Source organism: Melopsittacus undulatus, chromosome 3, assembly GCF_012275295.1.
Source record: "Melopsittacus undulatus isolate bMelUnd1 chromosome 3, bMelUnd1.mat.Z, whole genome shotgun sequence".
Lineage (NCBI taxonomy): Eukaryota > Metazoa > Chordata > Aves > Psittaciformes > Psittaculidae > Melopsittacus > Melopsittacus undulatus.
In genome coordinates this window covers 35,967,981-35,993,987 of record NC_047529.1, presented here as the reverse complement: position 1 = coordinate 35,993,987, position 26,007 = coordinate 35,967,981, and the positions used below count along the sequence as shown (strand labels likewise).

At 37.2% G+C, this 26,007-nt stretch overlaps 1 protein-coding gene across 1 annotated transcript in view; it reads left to right on the top strand.

Annotated features, from left to right (window-relative positions):
- The window catches only part of CSMD1 (CUB and Sushi multiple domains 1), a 1,105,213-nt gene that overhangs the window by 433,686 nt on the left and 645,520 nt on the right, over window positions 1-26,007 (top strand). The window lies entirely within an intron of this gene.

The window sequence follows — 26,007 nt, the reverse complement described above, 5'->3', positions numbered from 1 at the left end:
ATACCCTAAATTACCTGTGTTCTTTCATAGAACTATTAATACATATCTTGCATTTTGAAATACTGGAGGTTTCCAAAATTTATCCAATTAATGAGCAATTGTAACACAATAAAAATGAAAACAGAAGACATTTGAAATGTCATCAGAGTAGATAAGATAATACATGTTATTTTAACATTAAGGCAATTATTATAATAAAAAGAGTATCAATATCAAACACACTTGGTCTCAATGAGTTTACAGATGTTTTAACAATTACATCCAGATGATTTCAAGCAGCCATGACGTAGATCAGACTGTAGATCTAGTAATTTAAGCATTTGTCAAGGCTTACTATGAAATAACAAAATAATGGCAGTACTTGAGGGAAAGGGGAAACATTTTTTTTAATGTGTGCTTAATAAACATGAGACTGTTTGACCCTTTTTTCACTAAGGTAATATTTTAAAAATGTTGTAAAGGTGCAGTGGAGGATGAATCAGAAATAGCTTTACTTTTAACTTGAGTGAAAGAGCTTAGATGTCGAAAGATCATAGTTGGTCTACAACATGGAGACAGAGTGATCAATGTAATAACATCAAAAATCATTTATTTCAGGTAGTTGTATTTATTATTTTGGAATTGCTAAAGTAACAGCAAATTTAATCAGAAATTGTAAGGTAGGACCACTTCCTGTAGTTTTAAGGACTAAGACTTCCTCTTCTCTATTCTGTCTATATCCTTTGCTTTTTTTATTATATGTCAGTTCAGTTTTTGTTTACACAGTTCTCTTTTCTCTCTTTCCTTATCCCTCACAGAGGGAGCTGGAGACAGCTCCATGAAATTGCACTAAAGTCCAATTAGTTCACTTTCAGTTTAATCCAATTTTCTGTTTTGCATTTTAGCTGGAAAGCAATTTCTAATTGTGCAGCATGTGTTTTTCATCACACGAGATTTCATCATATCCTCTAATCTCAGTTCTTGATACATTGGTAGCCCTCTGATACATTGGTTACCTCCCCAGTGAGTATGTGTCTAATTTCAAGTACTCTTGATTGATGGATGGATTTATATTGACTATACAACAAGATGAAATTCAAATAAAAAAAACCCCATGAATTAAAGCAATAAGATAGTGTGTATGAAATTCAGTGGGCAGCCACCACTAGGCTTTTCTCAACTCTAATGATGTTTTCTTCATTCACATATAGTCACATGTTTATAGCTGCTGTTTCAGCAAAAGAGATGGCCTGATGAGACTACAAATGTAAAATGTCCACTCTGATTTATTGTCAAATTTGCTATTGTATGTTTTAACAATCATCTCAACTAGGTTGGTTTTTTATGTATAGGAAATTGGAAAGTTCCTAGGAAAATAATTCCATCAATAAATTATTTGCTTTTGTGTTAAAGGACCTAGTGATAGTCTGGAGCAAGCTGCAACTATATAGGCCCTTGGCTGTTTTAATTTTCTTCAACCTGTGAAGTAACTTAGAGATGTGCTTGTGGAAGATGTATTATTCCTGAGGAAGAAGTAATTTTTTGGGAAAAAAAAAAAAAAGTTGGTCTGTTTATATTTTACAGTAGTGTATCTATATCAAGGATCTGATATGTGTAAGTAAGCCTAGATACTGACTGTATATGTTTAAAATTCTCACACAGATGCTTCAGGGAAAAAAATACCCAGAAAAATATTTCAGCCACCTGAAAGTTATGTGTCAAGTTTAAACTAGTGGACCAAGTTCTTTATGTGGGCATTTGGAAATTGAGCCTACATATCGGTCCTTTCCAACCCTAACTGTTCTATGATTCTACAATTTTCTTTTTGTTTTTTTTTTTTTTGAGGGAGGCTATTGACTGGATTTTATTGAATTCCTGTGTGTTAGATGGTTAAATTTAAGTGATTTGAATCTTTTCTCATCTGTATAACAGCCTATTTAAATGAATGACTGCTTGGTAACAATTATCTTTGCTTATGAAAATTTACAGATATAGAACCCCTGATAGTGTAGTCAATAAGGGTTGCTTCTTATATCAACATTATAGTAAAGAAATTGATAGTTAATATGCCTCCACAGTAATTTTTCATATTTCTAAGTTTAAAGATCAACTGTGGTTGGTTTTAATATATCATATGATGGTTGCTTATAGGACCAAATATTCCCATCAATCTAAAATACATCTTAAATGATGTTTTTTTTCTGTATTAGATTATTAATGGATGATTAGGTATCACTCTAAAAAAGCAGAGTTAAGAGCTGGGTTTTATACAGTATCTGGCTATTATAATATTGAAGTGACAGCAATTCAGTACATGATGCACAGGAACTGCCACTTTTTCTATCAATAGGTAAATTGTCCTTGGGATAATTCAGCAACACTTTGATTTTAGAATATAATAATTTAATGCTAATAAACAGTGTTTAATTACCTAACTGTGCATTTACAACAGTTGTTTTGGTTGTGTTTCTCAGCTGTAGCTTTATTTTCTTGATGAGCTGAGCAATTAAGTAGTCCAAGGCTAAACATAATTTCGTTGTGAAAGGTACTTTAGTCAAATTCAATTTTGATTTATACCAAGGCAGAAGTACAATAGACAAAGGATAACTACAAAACTATAACCCCTAAAATAGACCTCTACAGCCTTGTCAATTAAATTACTCGTTAGACTCTCATGACTATATTGAGTTTTTCCATTGATTATGGATGGCACCTGCCTAAGTTTAGGTGTCTTAATACTGACTATCTTCCAAAACGTATTTTTTTAGTCTAGAAGCATCCTATAAACCTGTATTTCTTTCTGTGAAATCTGTATTTCTTTCTGTGAGGGAGATAAATGATCTTAGATCTGGAGATGTAGATCATAGACATGAAATCTGTACAGATTAATTAACCTTTTAATTCTGTTTTAATTTAAATGCCAGTGTTGCTGAACCTTTGCATATAATGTTGCTTCGTTGAAACCTTCAACATTTTTACATGTAAGAAATCCTTACAAACAGATGCATACTTTCAGAAAGTGTAGTAGTATGTTTTTCTATAGATTGAGCAACGTGTTTCCAGCCTGCTGTATTGCTTGGGGTTTCTTTTCCACAAAGAGAGGATATGGACAGGACGGTTCCCAGCTGAGCTGTTTCTTTTCTTTCCCAGGAAATTCTTGTAGAAATTTAATTGGGCCCAAGGTTGGCCAGACACTTTAATCCCCCAGGTAACACACACACAGTCCTCAGATCTCATTGCAGCCTGGTGAGCTTTGAGAGATGGCTGAGGGACAGCTGCAAGTGAAAATACAAAGAAAAAGGTTGATGTATGTTGAGAGAAAGCAGTAGGCATCAGTCTATGTATACAGAATAGGTTTCATTCTTTGCTCCACACATTTCCTAATGAGTTGAAATATTTGGATATCATTCCACTGTAAATGATGGAAAGATGCCTTGTACTGTGACACCGCACATTGTGCATATATATATAGGTTTAGTATCTGTTTAAATAGGCAAGGAGCATTCCAATTTTAACTCAATATTTGCATAAGCTTTTGTGTTGAAATTGTTTTCACTAACCTCCTATTGGAAAAGGAGACTTTTATTACATGAGTAACTACCTGATTGATGATTTGCTTGCAAAATGCAGCTATACCATCAGGACATGTATACACCATCATCCCACCTACCTTGCAGTATAGATAACTATAGCTGATACTACCCTACATTCCTTTTATAGTCAGTAGAGAAAAAATAGGCACTTTTGGAGAACCATTCATCTGATCCAGTTTAAACATGTACTTTAAGGTAAGTAAGAATAGCTCCTTAAAAAGCCCTGTTACTGCTTTGTTGCTTATTGAAGGAGCCATGGGTGCTTAGCTGAGAGCTGTCTGTGTGGTATCTAAACACCTAGATTTGGACAGATGCATCCCACCATCAGTCTTGTCGGTAAAACAAATCAATAATTTGAAACAGAGATGCAAAAGTAAACTAGCTGCAGTGGAGGCTTAATTCAGTGACTTGGAAAGTGGCAACTGAGAAATTCCAAAATGGAAGCAGCGTATTGCAGCATTTACTGCCTGTTAATAGCACAATACATTGTCCTCTGTTCAGCATTTAAATGTGTTTATTTTTCTTGCACATCTATGCATCCTGAATTGCTGGATTATTTCTGTTTGTTAAAATGTGGCCTGAGTTTCCCCCCTCTCCCTTCCCCAAGTGGTTCTTTTGGTCACATCTTTCAAACACCTAAAAAGGAAGCTCATGAGAACATTCCCTCACCCTGGCATTAATCGCAGCAGTATAAAGTATGAAGCTATTGACTGCTTATAACTGCATCTTTTGAACATTCAGAGCCATTGTGTTCACAACATGATGAATGCACTTGCAGATGGCTTTGTCTGTAGTGGTCATAAACTCCAGTTAATGGCTGAATTAATCTATAGTAAATGAATAATATCCTTTCCGCCTGTTCCAGGGAATAAACTACTTGTCACGTTTTTCCTGTTTAAAAAAAAACCACTCATAATTCAAACCAAATATATGTGTCAGCTTCCCAAAATATGGAAAAGTGCTTTGTATAAATAAAGGAATTCACTTTTAAAGCTGTTATCTAAAGAGTTTCAGGAATAGGAAATAAGATGACATCCAAATAAGCATTTCATCTTCTGAAGTGAAAGTAAGTTTTTTTCGCATGCAACTGATGAAAATTAAAAGGATACAGATTTTTCTGCAGATTTTTTTCCCCCTTTCTTAATTCATCAGTGGAGTTTCTTACTTTTTGCCTAAATAAGCAAGCAAAAATCAATCTCAGAGCTGAAAGAGACTGGTGAAGTTCCACCTGGAGAGTTAACTGACTTTAAACAAATGAACAATTTGCTAGGCTTCTAAATCTAGAGAAAATAAATTTAAAATCAGGCTTTCACAATTTCCCTGAATGCTCAACACCCCCCCCCCAAAAAAAAAAAAAACAAAACCAAAACCACAACCAACCAACCAAAAAACCATGAAAGCACTCATCATAGATTCTCTTTGAGTGTTCATCTTTCTTACCTTTTTCCTCTTCGTTCCTCCTGAGCTGAAAACAAAACTAGCACATTGTGACCTTTCAGGCTTTAGGTAATGTGGTTTGTTTTTTCTGCTACTTACTGCCCAGTAATTGTTTCTGCTGTACCTTCTCCACATAAACAAACAAATCGTGGCATAGAGACTCTGTGATCTCACCTTCCAACACCCTGCTGTCCAGTGCAGTTTAGAGCAATGCTGAATCCTCCATGGGTCTCTCTTACTGCTTTTGCTTCATTCATAGAAAGTTAAATGGCACCAAAGCCAGCATCATGGTGCGGAATGGCAAGGGGAAGGTGTGCACTGCAGGGTCCTGCCCTTAGCAGCCTGAATGAGGGGCAGCATGAAAAAGCAGCACTAACAAAATGTACTTAAAAGATTTAGTGCTTGCTACTGTTTTGATGCAGAGAGCAACATTCTGAGTGCATCCCATTGAGTACTGAATTGCATGAGAATTCCAAAGCAAAAATGCTTCGTATTTGCTTTTTTGCTCATTCGTTATCACTACTCAGTAACTCTGCTGCATTTGCAACTGCCTTATGCTCTGGTTCCCAGTATGACAGCACTGACAACACAAATAGCTGTGGCTGGTTAAATTAGCAAGATTGCAGAGCATATTACTGGCTGTTGCATCATACTGCTGCCTCTATTTAAATAACTGACACAATTTGTTTCCTGTCTGTTGCTTAAGACACTTTCCAATTATAAAAGGAAGTATGTTCGGAGATATTTTTCCTGTCTGATTTTCATCACAGGCCTTTAAATATCCCAGTATCCTACTACGATTTTCTGGCATTGGAGTTGACAACACATGCATTCTTACGGATTGTATCAGCTGGGCTTTAGTGGTTATGCTGGCTAGCATGCTTTTGTTTCTTTGTTTCTTTGCTTTTTATCATTTGGAATTTGGATGTGAAATGCCGCTTTTTGAGAACAGGAAGGATTCCATTTGATATTCTAAGCTTGCTGTTGTCTTATGTGATTATTATGTGTGTGAATGCATGTTGAAAGAAATGTAAGTTCTGAAATTACTGGCTAGGTTGTAGTCTCTATTCATCTATAAAGCATGCATCGTTGTTGGATTATTGCTTTCAAAACCCCTTACAGATATATAGAGATGTACATGTCATCCATGTGGGAAGGTTTGAGTTTAGGATGACCTAGTAATTGCTGAACAGATTATAGATGAAAATCCTTTTCTGCTAGCACCTTTAAAAAACACAATGACAGACTGCCTCAGCGACATTGGTACTGACTCTGAAAGAGCACTAAGACCATTATTCAGTGGCACAGTAAAAAAAAAACAACATGGCACCAGTCAGATTAAAAGAGTGAAATCTGAACAATTCTTAATAATGAATATGTGCATTTTTGATCAATCTGCTTAAATAAATCTCAAAAGTGAGAGATTTGCGAATAAAATTTGGAAGTTGCTTCTGTGTTTTTTAAGGGAGAAAGCAGCAAAAGCTGCTAGTGAATTAAGTATGTGTAGATGTCATTGCTCCTGACAATTTTACTGTCTTGTCTAGGAAAAGTGCTGGGACACACAAAACAAGTAGCTAGGGGAAAGTCTGTGTGTAGTCAGAGCAATGATAAGCACAGGTTTGTGCATTGAGTGATGGTAAACTGGTGAACAGAGTGACACTGCAGTGTGCACTTTTGTGTAAAGGTGTTTTCCAGATTGAAAGTAGATGCTTCTCAGCTACAAAGATTACATTCCTACATGTCATTCTTAATGTCATTCATACTAACATCTTTTTGTAACAATTTTGCACTGTGACTGCTCTGTCAGAGGTGGCATTTTCAACAGCACCTCCCAATTGCAGGAGTTAACTGTTTTGTGTGGTCCCTCGGCTGGTGGGGGGTTTGTATACCAGTAGCACAGGCATTTCTCACACTGAAATATAAAACCCCAGTACATGACTAAAAATGAAATGCAAAACCCCACCATCAAATTGAATTACAAGCCAGTAATATAACCCAAACAAGGCATTAGAAGTATGGCTTTAGTGCAGGCAGAAATTATTCTGATCAAAACTGTCAGAGGCTTTTTGGAAAAATTCTTAACTATTCCTTGTTGACTTCTGATTTTTTTTCCTTTTTTTGTTAGTTACAATATATTTCAAGGAATAGAAAAGCAATGTGAAAATTACTTCTAATAACCTTGGTTACCTTTGAAAATTTTATAATATGAACATTTAAAAAGGCTGAAAAAAGAAAACAGTGCAAATTAGGCACTTTGTATTGCTGGTAGTGGTTTTCAGCATGAAGCCTGCTTTGAGAGTTCTCTATAGTTAAATGTACATTTTAATTTATCATTACGTATAATGAAGGGTGTGATTATTTATATTCAGTTTGAAATGCCTAAAAATTATTTTATTTCTGTTTGTAAGCCTATTTACTAATTCTGTCAAAAACAGAGCAGTTTTCAAAATGGCAAATTGTTTGAAGATCTTTTATTAGCAGCTTTTCTTTTCACCCTCTGACAAAGTACTTTGATTTTTTTTGCATATTTTTGTAAATTTTACGTAATAGTGTGAAAAAATGTACATACATGCACTGAAAATCAGACTTGCCATACTCTGCCAAAATTGGGATCTAGGTAGGCACATCGATTTGAAAGAGAAATTCAGGATCCTGTCCTCAGACACTGCCTACTCTGGTAATATTTTTAGTTATTCAGCTCCTGCAGTTGAACTAAACATCTAAACTTGCATGTGCTCAGAAATGTTCATCTCAGAAAATGGCCAACACCTCCCACTTTGACTCCAATATAGAAACCGAGTAGGAAGAGACACAGACTCCACCTAAATCTCCAATCTCTTAAGCATACTGAGGCTATATATAATACATTGATAATATTAAATTCCAAAACCCATGAAACAGAAGTGTGCATTCTCATTCATGCTGTTTTGCAGAACTGTGTTATAATTGCAGCATTTTCCTGTTGAAGTACTTTTTATAGAGCAAAACCTGAGGTTTTAGGACTTTCTCAGGCTAACTTGATTCAGACCTCAGACCAGAAAACAAACACTGGTCAGAAAGGAACAGGGTGATGACCCACATGTCAATAATAAGAGGCTTTTTTTTTCCTAACTTTAGTAATAAGATTCTAGCTGAGGAGTGTGGGGTTATTTGGGACAATGAACTAGCTGCCATTGCCATTTTGTCCTGTCCCTTCTTTAGTACTTGTGGTGATTTTGCAGCTGATTGTGACTTTAGATGTCCCTGTCGTGAGGATGGGCAGACTATTGACAGCAGAAAGCAAATACAGTAAGGGTGAAAGGCATCCATACTGTTTCAGGTGTTTTCTGTTTTACAGGCTGTTGGGTAGTCATAGTTCCTAAGAACTACCAAAGGCAGACAAAGAGACAAAGATCTGATGATGGTGTATGTTTTGGTGAGCTGGGATTCCTTCCCTGCGTCAAGTAGATTCAGAGAGGGAAGCTATCATACATCTGGTTTGTACTCCCAGAAACAGATACAGAGCTGGTACCAAAAGCACCTGCAAACTATGAATGAACAGGAGTGATTTGCTTCAGCACTGTCTCCAAAATGTGGGGGAACAATGAAAATAGTTGGAGTCAAAGAACACCCTGAATGCTACTGCAGGGTAATTTCCTCCTGCCCCTCATTAAATGTAGTGGTAGAATTTTCATTTGCAGAGAGGTGGCCAGCTTGGATTTCCAAAAATGCACTTTTCATTGATTGACTACCTCAATTAAGAAGAAGCACCTAATAAACACAGAGAAATTTTTTTTTCTCAATAGATGATCTGAAAAAGTCCTTAGAGATTATTTTTAGTAATGTAGACAGCATATATAACATACATGGTGGTTTAATTTAAGAGTTTAAAACACTTCATCTTTAGCTGAGTAATTAGTGAGGGATTCATAATGAGTCATAAAAAATACTGAAGTAACACAATATACAAAAGAATGACCCTTTTGTACTATAGAGTAGCCTACACTACTCATATATATATATTCTGTATAAGTGTTGTGTATATATTATATGGATTTAAGTTCATCCTCTTTACCTAAAAGATGACTGAAAACATTCACAAATGCTTCTGAATGGGTTGGCTATGTATTTAATGAGGTGTTTTCTGTAGGTATGATGGTTAACCCTAATTTAAAATCTGGAGATGATCTCCTTTTGTGTGACCTCTGGAGAAGGGACTGTGTGGAGCACACAGTCATTGAAACAAAGGGATGATGTTGGTTGGGATTACCTTGGAACACAGTTTTGAGATGTCAGTCCCCCTGTCAGTGCTGCCCTTAGAGGATCAGCTCTTGAGATGTTTACTTTCTTTGCATTCTACTGCAGGGAGCTTTCCTGGTGACACAAGGAGTGTAAGTGGAAAAACAGCTGAGGGAGTTGGGTCTCTTTAGCTTGGAGGAGACTGAGGGGTGACCTCATCAATGTTTACAAATATGTAAAGGGTGGGTGTCAGGATGATGGAGCTAGGTTTTTTTCAGTGATATCCATTGACAGGACAAGGGGCAATGGGTGTAAACTGGAACATAGGAGGTTCCATGTTAACATCAGGAAGAACTTCTTTACTGTAAGAGTGACAGAGCACTGGAACAGGTTGCCCAGGGAGGTTGTGGAGTCTCCTATGCTGGAGATATTCAGGGCCCACCTGGACAAGTTCCTGTGTGATGTACTCTAGGTTACAATGCAGGGGTTACCCCCTGAGAGGGGGTTACCCCCCCTCTTGCAGGGGGGTTGAACTAGACGATCTTTTGAGGTCCCTTCCAACCCTTGGGATTCTGTGATTCTGTGAACAGCTGTCATTGGCTTTGCGATTTTAGTTCTGTGATTCTGTGTATAAACAGATGCAAAACACTTTGTAGATTGAATAGGAACAGTCTAGGAGCATACCTAGAATGTTTCTAGTTATCTAGGAGTGTTTTATCCTATTTTACGTATTTTTATACTATGGTAGTAAAAAAAGTTTGTTTCATTTTAATATATTTTTAAAGTAAGTATCTGTATAAGTGAAATATTTTATAATGACTTTATAATTTACAAACGACTTCTAAAATACATCTATAGTACCTACTTGTCAGATTCACAGAACATACTCTGTGTAAATTAAAGGGCTGAGAATATGGACATTTAGAGCCTAATTTAGTTAAAATTATCCCTTGCAGCAGTGGGTGGGTATCAGTTCTTCACAGCTGAGAATGATTTTCATAATTGTGCAACAACTCAGCAGCTGCAAAATCCCTGAGGATGCATCTTACTCCTCTTTCAGGAGCAGCCTGGGTTTGCCCTGCCTGGCACAAATAGTTTGACCCCTCAGCTCTCTCATACCCATCTTGATGTGGGTTTCTGGAGCTGCTCCATTTCCTCAAGTCTTCCATTATTTTCACTTCTTTAGAGAAAAGTTTCAGAGGTTACAAGAAATGCGTAAGAATCGTCTCCTTACTGATTGACAGATCCATTTAGAACGACTCAATGAACCTTTAAATAATGTATATTCTATGGCTGCCTCTGCATTTATGAAGATAATTTTCTGAAACATTGCCATCTAGTGGCAATGTATGCATGAAGCCGATTACGTGATGGTAACTCCTTACTTCATACAGTATTATCTTAATGTTTCCTTCAGTGGCTAATAGTGATACCTTACAGATATATCTGAAAATAGAAAAATAAATTAAATAATGAAAAAATAAGAGTCATATACTAATTTTAGCAGACAAAAGAAAAAATCAAGAAAACATTTACCTGTCTTAAAGCTGGCTTTATTTCTAAGTAAAATGTTACTCAGGCTTTCAATTAAATATTAACCAGGCATTTAAAAGCACTAAAGCTAAACCTGTAAGATTCTACATTTGTTTTTCTAAAAAGAGCTTGAAGATGGCAACCTTTAAATGGGTCTGACATATTCCACTGATCACTTGGAATGACAACATTGTGTTACTAGCTTGTGGGCAAATTTTAAAATACCAACTTCTTGGTTCTGATGATTCACGTATATGTTTAAAACATGATTAAATAATTGGTTACTCTTATTTCAAAGAAAATGATCATTTTTCCAGGAGTTTTGACTCATCTGCTCCAACTAATTTATGTGAACTTAAAATACTGTTGTTAATCAAAGAAAAGAAATTTGACTCACTTTAGCAAATACAATTAGTTCTGATGAATGTTAATATCAGCAGTGATAAGGCTATCTCATTGGAAATGCATTTAAATATAAATGACGGAATCAGCGCAGGTTTCATCGTGTGCACATTTACGTACATTTTACATGCCCAAATGAGCGTATAATCCTAAATTCATGCACATATTTACATTATTTATGTTCATATGTGCTGTTAAAATCACTGAATATTTAATACAGTAATTAGGATACAAACAACTACCCATTCAAATTTCATTCTTTTAGGTAATGAAAAGAATTATTCCCCGTTCCTGCAGTAATTCTGTCTGACGGGCTTTGTAAAGCTCATTGAAAAATCAATGCCATGAAGGCTTGGACTGATTAAAAGTGAAGAGAAAAATAAAAATTTGAATCTAAATGTGGAGTAATATAAGGCTTTTGTGGATGTCTAGCATTCATCTTTAAATGTCAAATGTGTTATAAACCTGGAGTAACTGGAGCATCGCTGCTATACTTTGAATATATAAAAAGGATGAGTAGTAGGTGTGACACTGAAATATTGGTAGCATACAGTTGATAACTGTGTTTGATGATTGCTGACTGTTTTCATTGGCATGAGGCATTTCTATCAGTCTTTAAAAAGTCACAAAATCACTGAACAGTTGAGGTTGTAAGTGACCACCTGGGTCATCTAGTCCAACATCCCTTTTCATGCAGGGCCACCTATAGCACATTGCTCAGAGTTCTGTCCAGGTGGCTCTTGCATACCTCCAGGGAAGGAAATCCCATAACCTCTCCAGACAACCTATCCCAGTGCTTATTCTCACAGTAGAGAATTTCTTCCTCGTGTACAGGTAGAACTTCCTGTGGTTTGGTTTATGCCTGTTGCCGCTTGTCAGAATGGCTGGCACCAATGATAAAAGTCTGGACTTACTGTCTTGACATCATATCTTCAGATAGTTATACACATTGATTAGATCCTCCACTGAGTCTTCTCTTCTCTGGACTGAACAGGACCAGCTCCCTCAGCCTTTTCTCATAGGAGAGAACCTTCAGACCCTTAATCATTCTAGTTGCCCTTCACTGGACTTATTTCAAGGGCTCCATGTCTCTCTTATACTGAGGAACCCAGAACTGGACACAGTGTTCCAGGTGAGGCCTCATCAGGGATGAGCAGAGAGAGACAGTATTACCTCCCCTTCACCTGCTGGCAATGCTCTTCCTACTGCAGCTCAGGATACCATTGACCTTTTTGGGCCACAAGGGCACCTCGCTGGTTCATGGACAACTTGTCTAACACGATTCTGCAAAGCTACTTTCCAGCAGGTTAGCCCCCAGTGTAAGATACCTGAAAACATACCCATATATGGAATGGCATTTCAGGGGTTCATATGTGCTGGCACAGTTACAGATTTGTCTTAGAATCAATTTTAAAAGACTTAAGCACTATTTGAAACCTATGTATTTCTTTATTAAACATTGGCTATCTCATTGTGAGGTTGCCTTTACCTTTGTTCAAGGATAGCAGTAATGTGAATAGCACAAATTGTCTTTGGCATGGATGTGGGATGACATTGTTTACGAGTAGCAAAGTCAAGTGTAAACAGCATAACTTGGCCAGTCCTGTCCCCAAGAGAGTTGGCACACTACTATTTTGTTACCTGTGCAGAATCAAATAACTGCGCAGATTTCAGCAGAAATACTGATTTCAGTTGAATATAATAGAATGATATGCAGATAGAGGGATGTATTCTGGTAGATACAAAATGTTTTGAGGAGGCTGGCTGTGTGCTGTAACTGATACTAAACATGAATAACATATTTAGTACATTTATTTACTTAAAAGTATATTAATAAGGTATATGCAGGTATTGTAGGCAGCTTAACAGAAATTAAACTACTACTCTCAACACAGTGCCAAACACTCACAATATAGAATGATTGCTCATAATTTGCGTGCACAGTAACAGGAGTAGGAACAACACAATATTCTTTGATACTTAAAAGAATTAAAATATTTATACTGTCACCAGCATACCTTAATATATTTAGACAATGCACTGAACTGAGTGTCTTGAAGCTTCTTATTAACATTTACATAGATCAATCAACAGTGTCTTATCATTTACTGTTCATTGTGGTAAGGAAAATGTCAGGGTACTAATATGAAGTGACTTAGCCTTGGGTAGTGCTGTGGGAAGTATATAAATATCTGTAAATACAGTTTTATTCTGGTGAAAACGAAAATGAAAAATGGCTTGAGAAGAAGTATGTCTCTCATATGGAAAGAAAGGAAATAGTTTTTTGACTCATTATGGGTAAAATACATAAAAAGATATGTGAGTGGGGTATGTGATAAGATCATCTGGTTCCAACCCCCCTGCCATAGGGGTTCAAGATAATGCAGAAAACCAGGTAACTATGTATACATGTAGTATGGTTTCAGTGTTTCATGCGGGAATACACATCAGTCAGAAAATGTAAAGCTAAAATCCTCGTGTAAGTGTTGGCTAACGTGGTGGGAACATTAACAGTGGAACTGAAAGTAAGAACTACTCTCTGAGTTTAGTTGCCATATGATCTTAAGTTTTCCATGCTGTAGCTACCACCTTTTATGGGAGAAAAGTTGGAAAGCTGAAAATGGAAATTGAAGAGGAAATAATCTGTGATCATCATTATGCTCTGAGTTATTATTTGGCAAGAGAGGAGTTTTTCAGCTTTATAGGTTCTGGTTTTAGTTGAAAACCATGTTTTTGAAGGTGGAATTATGAGCATGGGGAACATGATGTTGGGAATATGCTTCTGCAACTTCCGGGTTACCCAAGTTAGTATAAGCTGACTGTGCCTGTCATTTCTTTCCAAGACTATACAGCTTTGACTAGCTTGTCTTGTCCAGTTTATTTGGAGGTTGTTTCAGTGAATCTTTTCCAAGATCCCTTTTCCATAGCAGTTTGAAAACAACATTCTCAAATATTTTAAATCTGATCAGGTATTCAGTGTTTAAAGCCTTTACATTCACTTACAGGATACAAAGATTTCGTTTACTTGTGAAGTAGATCTCAGACCCCACATACATGGCTGAAAACCCGACTGAGAATATTCAGGGGGACAGACAGAAGTTACAAGAGCAAATATGGTGAGAAAAGGGGTCCCCCTCCAGGCTGCAGTTCGCTAGTGCCCTTGTGCTGTTGACACAAGGTTACTGTAGTTCCCTCTTTGGATGCTGCTCAGATTCTCCAGCGCTCAAAGCGAGGTTCGCATCCAAAGAACTGAGCTGCTATTCACATATCTGGAACAGCAGTATTGTTATTTTGCTGCCTTCATGGTTTTCCCTGTGCCAGCCCGGCAGAAAGCGACAGAACTGAATCAGAATTGCATTTGGCTTCCTTGGTAATCCCGACAGAGTAGGCCCTGTCCCTGAAGTTGCATTTGAAGTATTGCCTGTTTGTGCTCATGAAAGGGAGCGGAGAAAGAGTCATCCCTAGAAGAGAAAGTGCATTGTGTTCTCGACAGGCGTCAGCCGTTGGGAAGTCATTTTAAGTTTTCAGCCATTTCTGCATACTGTTTTCAAAGATGCTTACACAGTTTTTGGACAAATACTTGGAAATGTTTGAATTACTGTAAAAGTTCTCTGCTAAATAGATAAAGAATCTAAAAATAGTTAATGTGTAGCAGATGTAGTGCTGCATGTAAACAGTATTTTTATAAATAGTTATATAAGAGTACAGCTGTAAAAATTGCCAGCTTGCGAAGTTATGTTAAAGTGCTGGAAAAAATATGACAATTTTTAATGTATTTATACCACTTTTCAGATCTCTTGTTGTAAATTTGTTACGAGCTTTTGAAGGGTGATTTAATATATTTTTTTTTCCCAGAATTTTATAGAATTTTGAGAACCTTTCTGAGACCAATTCATGGCATAATTTTTCTTCCAGGGGAAAATATTGCCATTGATCTTTCTATATTTTTTCCAGCTGTTGGAAAGGAAATGTGGAGGAAGTCTTCCACAAAAAAAATTCTGAATTCTAAGGGTTCCTTTGAAAGCTCTATTCTCTTTTTCTTCCTCTAAGTGCAGCAAGCTGTTGTCTGCCATATTGACACACTATCTGCTTTTCATTTCCAAATACATATTAGTATTTCATAAAGGCTCAAGGCAGCCACTCACAAGGTAACACAGGAAACTGGCTTAATAGTGGTCAGCAGCCTTTCCTAACTGAATTTAGGCTAGTGCATGAAAAATATTGCACCCAGATGAAACATCAGATTAAATTGGTCAGAGGTAGAATGTTTATTGCTCAGACTAAAATTTGATGAAACTTTCACCCAAAAGTGGCTAGTTTGACACAAGTACCGACAAACTTTTTGTTCCAGGTGCATTTCATAATAATCTAACTTAGATAGCTGGAATTTAAAGCATCTAAGTTGTCATTAACACCTGACAGGCAATTATTTTCATCCTGAAGTTGGTGTCTGAAATAGGCAGGACTAATCTCTATAGGGATCTGTTTCATTCATTGACTAACTACCTGCAAATACATTTGACTTTAAAGTTAAATTTGCATCAGGTTAACTATATTTCTAAGTGACCAAATGTTTCTCTACTACAAAAGTTCCAGAAATTCTCTTCTAGTAGGAAAGCTCTATTTTGTTTTTGGTTTTTTTTTGGTTGTTGTTGGGTTTTTTTCCACCAGCCATTAAACGGGGGCTCCTGGTGAAATTAATGTGACATTTTCCTTTTGTCACTAGTGTTTGTGTCGTAGGGACATCACAACAGCTTCTGCCCTAAGTGCACCAGAGGGCAGCAGGAAAGATGATAGGTGCTACTCAGCTATAACATAAATGGGTGCTAGGTGGTGTCCAGACACAATCTCAGTCAAAGGACGAAGCCTGATACCAGTGCAATACTGAGTAAAAGAATAAAGAACTCTTAAAGGTATGCAATAGATAAGAAGCCGTACCATTTTCTGAAAAAAATATTTCTGCTACAAGTTTGCTGATGACCTGGTCTACCTGATTTATGGCAGCAGCTGATTTAAAAGGATTGTAAGTCATCCTTTGCAGTAGTCCTAAGGTTTCTTTAGGTTATTGTGCATGTTAGGTTTGTTAGTAGGAGGTCTTTCCCAGTTTCACTATATGCAGCTTTATATGTAATTAAAGGCTGTTACCTGTAAAATATGGGTAAATTTTGTGTGAATTTGAGAGGTGAAATACAGCGCTGGTCTGGATTTCAGATTTTGTTTTCATTCATTTAATGTCAAGTACCTGCCAAATTATACATGATTTTAAGGAAATCTTTGTACAGTATGTCACCTTTGCAATTTGCATAGGCCTTAATTTCACCTGCAAAACGTTCTGCCACAGTTGCAGAATATCAGCTGCAGAGTCCTTAGAGAAGCTATAAAAATTGATAAAACTGCTCAAACCTGAATGACTGTATACAGCAAAGTCACAGTATTAAACTTTGATTTCTTACAGCCATGTGGGGAAAAGGGAATACTGAATCTTGCTAGAGGCTTGAGGAACCATCCTTTATATTTCTAAATAACTTCAGTTGCAAACTCTGTTTTCCTAAAAAAAAAATTGCAATACTTTTACCTGTAGAGGAACATTGTTGTTCATTATTAAGATTGTGTTGACCTCTTAAAAAAGCCTCCACCAAAACAATACTTCTCTAAAGTCAGGTTTTTCATTATAAAAGCCTTCTTGACTCTTAATATTTATGAAAATATCCACTGTCAGGCTTATTGGCTTGCAGTTCTCTGGATCTCCCCCAGAATCCTTCTCTTTTAAGGGAAATGGCCTAGCATTTGCCAACACACATTTATTCAGCTGTTTCAGCCTTAAGATCTCTTAGGGGGTGACTGTTAAATCCTGGGTATGCCATTTAATCCTTGTGATGTTCTGCTAATTTTGTCAGCTTGTTCTGTAATCTCTTCCACAGTCACTTTAGTTTCAGATGGATCCTCTGATGAGTCCCTGTGCAAGAAATGGTATTGAGGTGTGAATCTCACCAGTTTTTTTGAAGTGAACATTTATGCCAAGTAGACATTTAGCTCCTGTGCAATTGCAGGTCCTTTCTAAGTGTTCTTTTTATACCCTGATCATTAAGAGGACCTGCAGGCTCTCTGCCAGCCTTTCTGATCTTGATTTGTTTGGAAAAAAAAAAAAAAAAAGACTTATTACCTCTGGATCTCTTTTACTAGCTATTTCTCAAACTTATTTTTTGGTCTGCCTTATCTGCCACAGTTATTTTCTTCATTTAAACTCAGCTGTGGCTTTTTTGAAATGCCTTCTTGCTTCTAATAACCTCCTTTACCCTGCTAGTTAGCCGGGCTTTTCAGTCCCTTTGTGCCTTTTCAGTCTATTCTAAAGGGGTGGTATGCATTGCCACTGTGTTTCCAGTGTGCTTTCTTTATGAAAAGTCCATGCTGTCAGGCAAGATTTAATTTTCCAGGTTGCCCCTTTCAGCTTTCTTTTGATGAGCTTTCTCTTTTTTTAAACATTCTCTCTTTCAGAAGTTAAATACAACCCTGGAATTCATAGCCTTGTTCTGCATCTGCATTAAGTGTGTCTAAGTATATTAAGGTAAAAATACTGACACTTACTGATGTTGGCAAAGCCATGCATTTTAACTCCTGCATAAACACCATTGAGAAATAGCAATATAGGTAATTATGCAACTTGGGCATGTTAGTCTTGTCTGGCACAGAGGATTTCCATAACTGCAGCCTTTCTTTCATGTGTCAGGTGCAATAACATACTATTATGTCTCGTTTAAATTTTTCCCATTATAACCTCCTGTCACTGCTGATTACTGCCTGATTGATTGAGGGATTGATTAATGGTCAATTTCAGATTTTTCCAGTGGTCCAGCTGAGATGAGGAAACAGTCTTGACAGGGTGACTGTTACCCTCCTGTCTTTTGCTCTCCGAGATTGATTACATCTATACTGCACAAACCACGGTTTCCAAGTCCTCTGATCCCCCTCTTCCACTTCTGATTATAGTTTTCGCTTTAGTTTTAGCTTAACAGCCTGTCAGCCAAATTCACTGTCATGTTCTTGAGGCTTAAAGCATTTTTCGGCTTTTGGCTCAGGTTATCCGTTGAAATGATCAGCAAACAACTGAATTGAATAGAATTCCACCACCATGAAAAATGCATGAATTAAACAATATGTGATTGAAAAAATTAAGTACCTCTTTCAGTCACCTGAATCCTGGTGTTTGTGAACATGAGAACAAATTACAGCATGATGCTAAAAAAGCAGCAAGTAAATTCCCTTGAAAAATAGTGTTTCCAATAATTTATTTTTCATAGGATTTTAGAAAATGAGGGGTAAAGGTCTCTTGTATATTAACTATAGCACCATGTGACTGGTATTCTTTATCAGTTGCTGAGCAACGGTCGTACTCTGAATTTTTAAACTCATTAGCAAACTGAACAGGCTGGCATTTGGCAGATGTTATTTGATTTTGTTTGGAGGCAAGTCAATGGGAGAGACAGGAGAGACATTGAGCTCATTGTGTTATCTTGCTGCTCGTATTAAATTCTCATGATATTTTCAACACATCTAAGGGGACTGAAAGGAACTTCTTAATTTTCATCTTATTCACAGAGCTTCTATGTGATTTATGTCCTAATATAAATAAAGTATTATGTACATAATTTATATCATGTACTCATACAAACATGAGCCAAATTTGGTTAGCTTCAAACACATTTTAATCTATGCCTAGTATTTTCTTGAGTGTTTCAGTCATTAGTAATGGCTGAATTAGCTTTATTTGCACCCTCCAATCATGCAAGCATTTCTTAAATAGCTCTGCTAATGTATCTCTTCCTTGACCAGAAATAGGTTTCATTGCGTTCCAGTTGTAGCCCTTTTGATAGAAGAACTGTCAATTTTTACAGATCTTTCTGTAGTATGTGATAGCTATCTGATGTGACCATGTGTCTACAGAGAACTTGCTTCAGTTGTAATTCAAGAGAGTGATGGCCAAACATCAAATGTCCTGGCAATGTGCCTAAGTAAGTTTAAACTGCTACAGTTTTGGACTAATGAGTTATAAACCAACAGGGGACCTGAACACAGTATAAACATACGGGAAGTCAGATACAGGCAGACTTGTAACACCAGCTCAAGAGCACAAATCTCCAAATCAAATACCAGATGCCAGTGTACTGTTTTGTTGATGCACTTTCATTAACAGCAGTTTTAGTATGGCTTTTTTCTGACCTTCTGAAGCTGACTGACAAACTAGTGAAAAGAGAGTAATAATATTCTTTAGTTTCTAATGGTTGACTTGAATATCTTCTTTGTTTAAGGACTCTTTATCCAAACCACTTATTTCCATGTGATTCAAAGGATCGTTATGAATTACTGCATTATTATCATTAGTTTGCATCTCAGTAGCAGACATGGGGCACAAATCAGGTCTTTCACAGTTGGCATGAAGAAATGACTCAGACTGGCATCTGGAGTACATGTTTTTAATTCCTCCAACATTATTTAAATTACAAATTTCTGATAGTTTTGCAAGTAGCTGCTGAGCAGTTTTGAAAGTAAATATTGCCTGACTTCTGGGTAGTTTGGAGTTTTTCCAACTTCATTTGCTTGGTCACACATGGAGTCTACAGGTACTAGTAAAACTATAGGAAATAAGGTCTTTCAAAAGTAGGGGGCTGGGAATATCAGGGGAATATTCATAAATTGTAACTAGCAAGAGACAGCTATACAGGAAATGTCTAATCTAGTAAAATGATCTGTTTTAAAAGAAATACTTAGGGAACATCAGAGCAGACTCGCAAGTGTGAGGGAGGTTCATAACATGCAGGAAGATTGTTTGGTGTACAGTGTGTAGTCAAGCTAAGTTAACTTCTTACTGAAGGATGCTAAAAATGTACAGAAGCTCAAAGGAAAACAGTTAAAGTTAACAGAAGAGGCCTTTGGTTGGGGAAGCTTCTGAACTACAAGTTATTTGGATGGAGAACGTGTTATATACTGAGGAAGTGTTACTACTCACTTTCTCTGGGTTTATACCTTTTCTAGATATCTGCTATTGGTCACATGTACTTTTGGATGTGTGGATTCTTTCAGTTACACCATTTACAGTCAGATATCTCTTATGCAGCTCTTCATCATTAATGCTTAATGCATTATTGTATAATACCACAGTATTTTTTTCATATTTGTTTTGTGTGGGTGTTTTGTTTTTTTGGGGTTTTTTGTGTGTTTTTTGTTTGTTTTTCTGGGCCTTTTTTTTTTTTAATCACTCTCTCTTACTTGTATCTTCTTTCTTTGAGCCAAACTGGAGAGAAAAAAAAATCAAATGCTGCAGCATGTATCATGTGGGAGGTGTATCTGCAGAAGTAGTCTTCCCACTGCCTCCTTCCTGTGCTATGGAGTCACTGATAATGATCTGCTGCTGTACTGAAACCATTTTTCTAGGACTTAGAGTGGCTTACAGTTGATGGGGAAGGAGTCACTGAAAATTTGAAAACCTTCCTGCTTGATGAAGCTTTGTAGTTTCCTTATGCAAGTTCAAAGTTTAGGTTTCAGAAAGCTTTGTGTACCAGAATTAGATAAAAGCAGTGCAGTTCTCACCAAGCCTCATAAAGCTCCCTCTAGCACAAAGAGAGTGTCTTCCACTCTTTAAGCTGCAGGTGTACAGCATGGAGCAGATACTGCCAGGTAATTCTGCAGTTTGGTATCTGCTTCTGCAGAAACACATTATAAATTCATTTATGAGTGGAACTGGAACTGTTTCTGTGCCTTTGCAAGCTATGCACATTATTGAAAAGTATAATTGAAAACCAGAAAAAAAAAGTACGGACTAGCTTCCTGGTTTTCTTTTCCTTCACCTTTACCACTCACAAACCACAGGAATTTGGAAAATAACAATTATTTGGTACAGTACACCTTTAGTTCACATTAGTTCACAGAGTGGTTGAGGTTAGAAGGGACCTCTGGAGGTTATCTGGTCTAAACCCCCACTCAGGCAGGGCACCTAAAGCTTAGGACTGTGTCTAGAGGGGTTTTGAATCTGCCTAAGGAGGGAGGCTCCATGACCTCTCTGGTAAACCAGTGGCAGTGCTCAGTCACCCCTACTGTAAAAAGTGTTCCCTGATATTCAGATGGCACTTCCTGTGCTTCAGTTGTTGCCCATTGCCTCTGGTCCTGTCATTGGGCACCACTGGAAGAGCCTGTCTCTGTGTTCTATGCATCCTCCTTCAGATATTTGTATACAGTGATAATATCCCCATGAGCCTTCTCCTAGCTGAACAATCCCAGCTCTTCCAGTCTTTTCTCATAGGAGATACACCCCAATCTCTTCATCATCTTGGTGACTCTTTGCTGGACTGTGTCTAGTATGTCCTTGTATGTGAGAGCCCAGAACTGGATACAAGGCTCTAGGTGTGGCCTCCCTGGTGCTGAATAAAGGGGAAGAAGCATCTCCCTCCACCTACTGGCAACACTACTTATGCAGCCCAGACCACCATTCACCTTTCCCACAAGGGCATATTGTTGGTTCGTGTTTAACCTATCATCCACCAGGACCCTCAGTCCTTTTCCAGGATGCTACTTTCCAGCTGAGTGGTGCTCAGCATGTATTGGTGCATGGGGCTGTTCCTTCCCAGATGTAGGACTTTGCAGTTCTTATTGTTGAGCTTCAAGAGATTCCTGACGGCCCATTGCTGTAGTCTGTTGAGGTTCCTCTGGGTGGCAGCATGACCCTCTGGCATATCAGCCACTCCTCCCGGTCATCTTCAAATGTGCTGCATGTAGACTCTGCCCCATTATCAAGATCCTTAACTAAGGTGTTAAAAAAGGGCTGGAACCAATGCTGACATCATGAATACACCACTAGTCACTGGCCTCCAGCTAGAGTTTGCATGGCTGCTCACCTCTGTCTGAGCCTGGCCATTGAGACAGTTGTCAGTCCACCTCACTGTTTATTTAGCCTGAATTTTGTAGTTAAGTACGTGCAAGAAAGCATTTTCTGGTTGGTGCTGGTTTAGCAACACAGATGTGCTAGGATAGCATTGGATGCAGATAAGTTTTTTTTTTGCTAACCTGGCAAGCATTATTCTAAGAACTCAATTGTTTCATTTGTTTTCATTCTTGTAATCTGAATTCTGAAATCTAAGGCTGGCTAAGCTTACTTGGGAGTGCTACAGCTCAGTTACCATCCAAAGAGGAGTTATGCCTGTAAATGTCTAATGGTGGATATGATCCTGATATGAGTGGGAGGACCTACTTAATTTATCAAGTAGCAATAGACCCAGGTAACCTTTCCTGTACCTTAGGACACATGCTTTTTTGGTTGGGTTGCAGATGAGAGAAGGCACATAGTTTCCTCAATATGTCTTGATGCATGAATGAGACCCAAGAGAAGCCTAAATTGTGCTCTTGGCTGGAATAGAATCGTGGAATCATACAATGGCTTGGGTTGGAAGGGACCTTAAAGCTCATCTCGTTCCAGCCCTCCTACTATGGACAGGGACATCTTCCACTAGACCAGGTTGCTCAAAGCCCTGTCCAATCTAGCCTTGAACAATGCACAAATGGGGCAGCTACAGCTTCCCTGGGCAGCCTGTCTCTTTGCTTCACCACACCCATAGGGAATAATTTCATCCCAATATCTAACCTAAATCTACCCTCTTTCAGTTTAAAACCATTCCCCCTTGTCCTGCCATTACATGCCCATGCCAAAAGTTCCTCTCCAGCTTTCTTGTAGACTCCCTTTAGGTACTGGAAGCACTGATTGCCAGCACTTCATCCAGATGAGATATGCGAACTTAGCCCTTGTAGCAGGAGTTTCAGGTGCCATGTCTTCAAGAACAGAATCCTGTCTCTCAGTACTTAGCTGGATGGACAGAGTGAGATGGATTTCTGTTCTATGGCAATTGTCCGTCCTTATCTTAGTAAATCTTGTTACATACTAAAAAAGGTATATTTTTTTGCAGTGTGCATATTAAGCAAATGTGCACAAACATCCTGTCAGCCTGCTAGTGGCTGAAAGCTTAGAGAATTAAGCATAGCTGTTGTAATTGCTGTTGAATGATTTAGTGTCTAGAAAGGAATGATTTAGGTGTCTAAAAACCCCCAGAAAAGGATAAAAATCTCACAAAAGGCCAAAAGGCCCATATTTCCTTTGAAAGATACTTTTAAGAATGTAATTTGTTGGGTTTTTTTTTTTTTTGTGGGAAAAAAACGATATATAGAAGAAATCTGAATGAATTCACAGGAACTTGTCACCATTTCCCAAGTTAGTGGAGCCAATTAAAAAAAATTCTTTCTCCACAAGAGACCTAACAGCTAAAATGAATTGAGTAGTCTCACCTTCATCTTGATTTTTTTCCACAGCTTATAAAAAGCACTGCAGCTGTAGTATGATTGGCAGTCTCTGCACAAGGGAGACCAACGACTAGAATAATAAAGTAGTTTGCAGGTCAAGAGAAAAGGATGAATCAGTAGAGTTGGAGTAAGAAACTTGCACAGTTTAGATACTCTGTTTAGCTCAGTCAGTGCTGTTCATCTTGTACTTTAATGAACAAAAAAACTCACTGAGAAAAGGTAGAAAAGAAGTGATAGAGGAAGGGCTGGATGGATCGAGTAACTGGAAATGCGATAAAGAACCTTTCACCTCAGCTGTTACATTACAATAAAGCAGATCCTTTCAGAAGCAGTTAAAGCAATTTTCTGAAATGAACCTGGTGAAGGTCAGAGATTCTTACAATTCTTAGTATCTACTGACTCTTCAGTGATCTTTGAAGAATGTAGTCTTGGTCCAACTTTATAATGGAGAGATGCAAAATCGCTATAGTATATAACACTTGTAACAAACTTAGGGAGAAGTACAGGAAATAAATATAAGTAAATACTGAAATCAATTAGATGATAATGCATCTGACTTAAGGCTGGGTTTAGACTTTTTAAAGTTCAATGTGCTGCTGTCACTTCATCGCTAAGATCATTTAATGTAAAGGTTGCTATTTTCCAGTGCATTCCGTCTGATTCTTCTTAAAAATATTCCTCCGTTAACCATGCTTACTTCCCAGAGAAGTCCAAATGATATGCACAGTTCACTTTAAAGTCTGTATTCATTTCCTCAGGGCAGATTTATTATGCAGGAGAAGATAAAATGTTCAAAATCATTTAAAATAGGAATTTTCTGCAGGAGGGAAGGAGAAAGAAATATGATTTCCTTCTTTTGTGTTCTGAACACTTTCTCTTCACTCATTGCCACTTTTCAGATCATCTGTTTACTTTTTTTTGCGGCATCTTTGGCTTAAAGTACCAACAGGACCGTTTGAGACAGGCCTCACAAAATGTGTCATATTATTTCTGTCTGTTATTTTTGTGTTTAGCAATATGCTGAATGGCAACTATAAATTAAGGCACAGTGATTTATTAATGATCTTATTTTCAAAATACTCTCGATAAATATTTTAATATACGTAGACTAACAGCATAAATAAGTGTTATATGGATTGGTGTGCTAAGTTGATAAAATAGAGAATGTTTTTAATGTGGCTGTTTACTGCAAGAAGCTAACACTTCACTACCTCAAGTTTCATTTCTAAAACTTCATTATTTTAACGATAAATGTGTTTGAAGTTAGAACCCCATTTTTAGTGAAGTAGTTATCCTGCTTTACCAGATATAGCTTTAAAGGTTTGGGTTTCTTTGGTTTTTGCTTTTTTTTCTTTTGGTAATTCATCTTTGTCAGTGAAGTGAACTTCAAGACTTCAAAGAAGATACGGTCCTAATACAATGTTAAAATACTCATGAGCTAAACAAATAACAACAAATAATATACAAACAACCACACAAAACCCACCACAAAAACCAGGATGCTAGTGAGCTTGGAAATAAGTCTGTACAATAACAAGGCAAACTGTGAAGGTCTTTTTTAATATGTAACAGCATAACATCATCACAATTTAAAAGTCTCTACAAGTAATTGTATGTGGAAAGTATTTGGGTTACGTATTTTTTTGTTGAGAGAATAGAGTTGAAATACGTGACCTGAGTGATACTCCCCCACCCATCAGCATTTGCAGTGCTACTGTTTATCTCTGCTCTCTATCTTGCAGAATAAATATTTAACTTTTGAATACATAAGTAAGTATATGGAAATTTATTAGATCAGACACAGAACAATTTGGTCTGCCATGGGTGTATTTCGTTATGTTCATGGGGGTGTAATTCTTTAATGGACTTATTGTAATTAAAAGTAATAAAGAATGATAGTTATAGGAAATGACCTAAGAAAAAAGCTACATCAGGAACAATGCCAAGATTTAGTAAAAAAGCTGATCATAAGGCAGTATCTGAACTTCAGGGAACATGAAGAGGTATGATAATAGCCAAACATCATTCAAATAATTAGATCAGCTATAAACTCTTATTTTTCCCTATTTAGACTTCCTGGGGGTGGGTATACAAGTGTCTTTTGTTGAGCTTATTTCTTCAAACTGGCAGATGACACTTACATGTCATAATGGGAAAGCTGAGATTCATGGTCATTGGGAAGGAAGTCATGGTTCCTGAATCAGTAAATAGATAGGTACCATTCACCTTAACCACAAACAGCAAATGGATAGCAGCCTGATTTGCACCCTCTTGGCTTACATGTTGGAGCGTTCTGGATGTTACTGACTGCCACAGTCCCCTAGGTACTATGGATGTGCCTTACCTTTATGCTCAAACCACTTATTACCTCTTAATTATTATTTCTGTTTATTTATATCATGAAGTAGTAACTGATATGTTCATTTGACCACTAAAATCCTGGTTATATCTAGCTATGATTTCATGATAAATTGTGTATTTTATAGTGATTTTTCCCAGAGTTTAT